The following is a 7,207-nucleotide window of genomic DNA, read 5'->3' on the forward strand; positions in this document are numbered from 1 at the left end:
ATGTACAACATCATGGTTGGACTCCCTCATATAGCCATTATGCCTCACTGTTCGTACCTGTCCAGCCAAGCCGTAATGTACAACATCATGGTTGGACTCCCTCATATAGCCATTATGCCTCACTGTTCGTACCTGTCCAGCCAAGCCGTAATGTACAACATCATGGTTGGACTCCCTCATATAGCCATTATGCCTCACTGTTCGTACCTGTCCAGCCAAGCCGTAATGTACAACATCATGGTTGGACTCCCTCATATAGCCATTAATGCCTCACTGTTCGAACCTGTGCAGCCAAGCCGTAGTGTACCGCACCATGGTTGGTCGACTCACATGGCATGCACCCCCTCCGGACCAAATTGACCATACGCTCAAAATGCATTTTTTGGGCTCAAAAGTCAATATTTTCGACGCATACGTTCCGAAATGTGGTCCCCCTATAGATAGATTTGTGGCCAAAACAGGCCAACTTTATCATGATTTGTAATAACTTTAACGCGTCGGTCCACCGCAACCAGCGGAACCGTATACTACGGTACCGTCAGTGAGACAACTATGCCTCGCATCGTGCGGCAGACCGACCGGAACGTAGAAGGCGGTTTCGCTGACATGCCCACTACAAGGGCCATTAATGGTACATCATATGGCAAACTGATGGGAACATCTTAGACGAGTATGGGGATGTATCCCACTACAAGGGCCATTCATGCCACATCATATGGCAAACTGATGGGAACGTCTAAGGCAAGTATGGGGATGTATCCCACTACAAGGGCCATTCATGATACATCATATGGCAAACTGATGGGAACATCTTAGACGAGTATGGGGATGTATCCCACTACAAGGGCCATTCATGCCACATCATATGGCAAACTGATGGGAACATCTTAGACGAGTATGGTGATATATGGTAAATAAAAACTTGAAAAAAACTTTAAAAAAATAAGCACGTCATCGAACGATCAAGTCGTTCGAGACGTGCTATACAGTCCTAGTACGATACCTCCACCAGGTCATGTACTATCCACGGGACCGATTACCAGAGTAGAATCAGTTGGCAAGAGACATAGAATGTCGCACTATACCACTATATGGTATAGTGATATAGTGCGAAAAGTTTTACTGTCAGTGCTGAAAAAATTCGTTATCACAATGGTGACTCGAGCTTACATTGAGACAACACATATATCATCGTCCACCCAACGACGATTGTCGCTAATTGAATCATAACAAGTATCATGACTGCCGAACCCTTTCAGTATCATTGGAAATTGATTTCATGAAAATGTAAACAAAAGTTATCCCCCTATCACCCGGCGATGAGCCAGTGATAGACGACAATATTTGTCTCATTCGACATTCAGTTGAGCATCAACGGTATCATATTCATTCCTGAGAATCATCGTCAACCGGGTCGATTGGGCCCTTCCAATCATACGCAGTTCCCAGCGCCCTGGAGAATAAGTCTTTGTTTAATTTAATAAGTAAAATGTTTTCCAACGTATCTTTCCCAAGGCCAGTGCGTTGATTAGAGAGAACCAAGGCAAGGGCACTGAAAGACCGTTCAACAGAGACTTGGTTCGATGGTGTAGATAGTACAACCATTGCTACTGCATATATCTCTGGGTGCGTAGTCTTACGGCGCAACCAATGGTCCCACACGTTGTAGTTATGTTTTTGGCGTGGCTCTAGGTCCAAAGACTTAACTTGTTGAAGAAACCCGGTCTCGCAACCAAGATTCACGGATTCACCAAACATTTGCGTAAGATACTGATCAAAATCATCGGTAGACTCTGACGATTCTCTACTTGTACTAGCCGGTGTTTTACCCAGTTGGCAGATACGTTCCCATGTATCGACTATGTATTGCTGAATTTTATCTTTTTCCTCAGCCGTGAATATTTTAGAACCTCGATAGTTGAACCTTGGATCCAGGTATAATGCCATCTGAACCGCCTTCAATTGGCGCAAAACGTTCAATCTATTGTTCAACGACCGAAGTAAATGGGGACTGAAAGAGTTTTCGCGAACTTTCTGTACCTCACTCGTTGCCATCAGCCATGCCATATAGAAGTCAGATAACGACACGTGCTTCTCTTGCATTTGCTTTGTGCAGATGTACAACGGCTTAAACGTATCATAGTAATGCTCAATGAACGACCATTGATTGGAAAGGTCTAGTTCGGGAAAATTATCGGCCAACTGGTTAAAAAACCTTTTTTGGTGTACGAACGATTCCATCATTTTGAATATACCACCCCATCGTGTCCTACTCCAGACGGGTGGGTATGAAGCATCGTAGCTTTCAAACTCTGACCGGTACTTCACCAGCTTACATTTTCTAGCAACAGCAGTGATGGCTCGGATAGACTCATCGGATTTATCAACAACATCCAGTATTGCAAGCTGTAAGGTATGCACGGCACATCTCACAAGAGTAATCCTTTCGGACAGTTCATTGGCCAGTTCAGCAGTAACGTTTCGTTCACACTGTTGATCATCCTCTATCACATCCGACTCATCCAGCTCATCTATGTTCGTACCATCAGCCTGCTGCTCTGTAGGCATTACGTACGTATCATTGTTTAATTTTCTAACCGTTGCCACCATATTAGCCCCATTGTCGCATGTCACGGAAAATATGTTCTCAAGAGATAGCCCATAGTCGGCCAAAGTATCCATAACTTTTGATTTCAAGAACACCGCTGTTTGACTTTCTTTGATTTCGATCATACCAAGGGTACGAATGACCACCTGCTCGTCTAGGGCATACTGTACATTGATGCCTAAGATATGGCGATTGTGTCGGGCAGCAGAATCTATTTTCAAGCAGACGAGCTTGCCTTTCATCTCATCTATCAACATTTCTTTTAGACGACAGGCAGTCTTCGAGAGATGACATTTCATTGTGACACGGTTCAAAGTGCACCCAAGAGTCGTTGTAATCGGTTTCAGTAAGTCTTTGAAGCCTTCCCACTCGAAGCAGGAAATAGGAAGATGATGGAAGGTCGTCAGCTTAACTGCTGACGCAATTAGTAACTGCCGGTCAATAGCTATTAAACGCTTAGGAATTACTCTTTCCTTCTTCTCCATTGGATAGGCAATTGTAAGGAGATTGTTTGCACATGCACGTTCCGTATGTACGGTACGAAAGTGACGGATGAAGTTGCCAGGGGCAAATCTACTCTGGACGTATGGACATCCTGACGCGGGATCGATGTTGCAGATAGCTTTATCGCCCTGTCTTACTACCAATGACGACGCAATGTCCGTCAGTGACCGCTGCAGCTTATTGCGGTCTGCTCTTGTTGTAGGTGCCATCGTATAAACACCACACAAAATTTAGTCGTTAATGGTTTAACTCTAAATACGCTCCTCTATCTAAACACACACACTTGATAAATACTTCTTTGAACAATATTGAATTCGCACTATATCACTATAACCTTGTCTGAATCGGATTCGTTCGGAATACGATACGAAACCTGACAGACTCTCCCTCCTACGCCTCCGACAAGTGCCGGAAGCAATGGTGGTATCTCATTGTTGCCCGGGAGATAATATTTTACCCGAGCTCCCACCTATCTGGCAGTGGGCCACGGTAGTGCACCACTTCACCAGCGCTCATATAGCTATTCGCCTCTCTGTTCGTACCTGTCCCTCCAAACCGTAGTTAGCAATTCCAACAACCTACATATTTTCAGTTAGCTTTTCCAACAACCTATCCGATTTTTTTTCTTAGCTAAGTCCAACACTTTTTTAGTTATTCCAACAACCGATTTAGTTCAGTCAACACCCGCATTTTTTTCCAAAACCCAGCTGTTTCACATATGGTAGTGCCGTCCCCGCTCTGTCGAATGCAATTGACGTGAGCGTAGTACGCGGGATAGGTGATAAGTTACGAACGTAGGCGCAATGCCTATCCGTGCGGGATATGTGCCAGTTCGTACATGGGTAACATGCTGGAAGGCCGCAGCATGAGAGGCATACGCTTAGTAAACCGGGTTGACCGGTTGCAACTTGGTCACATTTGTATGGAACAAAAAATTTGTGCGCAGATTTTCCAAAACGGACTTCACGTCGTGAAAGTACGTCGCAAAACTACCAGAACGCACCATATGTCGTTACGTTCGTTTACCAAAGTAAGCCGTAACAACGATTTTAAATAATGCCTCTCGGTACGAACCATCACCATGGACACGTATATGGGCGGTCCGCTGTCTATGCCGCATCGATAGGCGTTAACGGTTAACACTGTATACATAACTACGGACGCGTATACGGGAGCGGTTCGCTGCATGTGCATCGCTGTTAGGCGTTAGCCATAGATACGTTTTCAACCAATCACCAATCTTAAACCACTCGTGCACTTAACAATTGTTACGACATGTACGACCCAGAACTTTATATCACTGGGTCGATGTGATCAACAGATGGAAACTTGGTCAAGTAACCCGGTTGCAAAAACTGGTATTAGTAGTTTTACTGTCAGTAAAACTTTTCGCACTATATCACTATACCATATAGTGGTATAGTGCGACATTCTATGTCTCTTGCCAACTGATTCTACTCTGGTAATCGGTCCCGTGGATAGTACATGACCTAGTGGAGGTATCGTACTAGGACTGTATAGCACGTCTCGAACGACTTGATCGTTCGATGACGTGCTTATTTTTTTTTAAGTTTTTTTCAAGTTTTTATTTACCATATATCACCATACTCGTCTAAGATGTTCCCATCAGTTTGCCATATGATGTGGCATGAATGGCCCTTGTAGTGGGATACATCCCCATACTCGTCTAAGATGTTCCCATCAGTTTGCCATATGATGTATCATGAATGGCCCTTGTAGTGGGATACATCCCCATACTTGCCTTAGACGTTCCCATCAGTTTGCCATATGATGTGGCATGAATGGCCCTTGTAGTGGGATACATCCCCATACTCGTCTAAGATGTTCCCATCAGTTTGCCATATGATGTACCATTAATGGCCCTTGTAGTGGGCATGTCAGCGAAACCGCCTTCTACGTTCCGGTCGGTCTGCCGCACGATGCGAGGCATAGTTGTCTCACTGACGGTACCGTAGTATACGGTTCCGCTGGTTGCGGTGGACCGACGCGTTAAAGTTATTACAAATCATGATAAAGTTGGCCTGTTTTGGCCACAAATCTATCTATAGGGGGACCACATTTCGGAACGTATGCGTCGAAAATATTGACTTTTGAGCCCAAAAAATGCATTTTGAGCGTATGGTCAATTTGGTCCGGAGGGGGTGCATGCCATGTGAGTCGACCAACCATGGTGCGGTACACTACGGCTTGGCTGCACAGGTTCGAACAGTGAGGCATTAATGGCTATATGAGGGAGTCCAACCATGATGTTGTACATTACGGCTTGGCTGGACAGGTACGAACAGTGAGGCATAATGGCTATATGAGGGAGTCCAACCATGATGTTGTACATTACGGCTTGGCTGGACAGGTACGAACAGTGAGGCATAATGGCTATATGAGGGAGTCCAACCATGATGTTGTACATTACGGCTTGGCTGGACAGGTACGAACAGTGAGGCATAATGGCTATATGAGGGAGTCCAACCATGATGTTGTACATTACGGCTTGGCTGGACAGGTACGAACAGTGAGGCATAATGGCTATATGAGGGAGTCCAACCATGATGTTGTACATTACGGCTTGGTTGGACAGGTACGAACAGTGAGGCGTAATGGCTATATGAGGGAGTCCAACCATGATGTGGTGCACTATGGTTTGGTCGGAGGAGGTACAAGTTAATGGTCGATCGGTTGGTTAAACAGACGGAAGCGTGTTCTGTCGCTCTGTCGAACCGACTCCGACTAATGCGAATAGGATTTAGGTGTCTGATGAATGTTATACGGCTACCACGTTATATGCGATAGCTAACGACAGTAGCAGGTATTATGATTCGTCCTGATTGGTGTACCATCATCAACCATGGGCAGTGGTCGAACCGTAGTCGGCCGTCAAAGATGGGAATCTTTTTTCGATTGTTTTGCTTGACATCTAGCACCGCGTACAATCGGGGTACGGCTAGTGTCTCATACGAACACGAATGTGCGAATGAAATACGTTGTGGTGAAATTCAATGGCACGGGATTTCGTATCCCAAGCCGTACTTTTTCTCTTGACACGAGAAGGGGAAGGAGGACGGTGATTTGATAGCTACCAAAGAACGGTGTTGAACGAAGGCGGCCATACCATAGTTCATACCAGATTTAATGGCTCATCACTGACTGACTGACTCGGACGAATTCTGGTTGATCCTACCAGTAATATACGCTTGTCTCAAAGGTTAAGCCATGCATGTCTAAGTACAAACAGATTTAATGTGAAACCGCATAAGGCTCAGTATAACAGCTATAATTTACAAGATCATTTAACTAGTTACTTGGATAACTGTGGAAAATCTAGAGCTAATACATGCCATAATGCAGGGACCTCGCGGAACCTGTGCAATTATTAGTCAAACCAATCGTCCTCCGTGACGCTTAAGTTGAAATCTGGATAATTTTGTTGATCGTATGGTCTCGCACCGACGACGGATCTTTCAAATATCTGCCCTTTTTTTTTTTTTTTTTTACAAGGTGAAATGCATTTACGCACGGAGTGTGGGACTCTCCACAGGACTACCCAACTGTTGATTGGAACTACCCACTAAAACACCTTGGATCTCCAACCCTACCTCCCCGGCACCACCGCTAGGTATTACTTCGGGGTGGAAGGCTATTGGTGCTCACAGCACCCTCCCCAGATTTATGCAGAATGGGGATCAGCATCCTGCTCTCAAGGGATCGACCAGTTGGATGACGAGGTCGGTCCAGTGATGCCGGCTGGAGGGTAACTTCCGGTTCACTGGCGCCTCGACGACCCAAAACTGATGCTACGTCGCGGAACTACTCGACTAGTCTCCGCCGAAAGATCTAGTCTACACCGACGGAGGGTTCCCCGACGAGGGAAGTCCTCCCGAACCGACGCTTACGGTACGCGTCTACGACCCGACCGAAAGGATGCCTAAGTCGATCCAATGATTCCGGTTGGAGCGTGGCTTCCGGTTCACTGGCGCTCAGACGATCCTATCGGTATCACGCGACGATCTACTCATCTAGTCCCCGACAAAGGATCTAGACTACTCCGACGGAGATTTCCCCGGCGAAGGAGAATCTCCC

The sequence above is a fragment of the Malaya genurostris genome, chromosome 2, assembly GCF_030247185.1.
Source record: "Malaya genurostris strain Urasoe2022 chromosome 2, Malgen_1.1, whole genome shotgun sequence".
Classification (NCBI taxonomy): domain Eukaryota; kingdom Metazoa; phylum Arthropoda; class Insecta; order Diptera; family Culicidae; genus Malaya; species Malaya genurostris.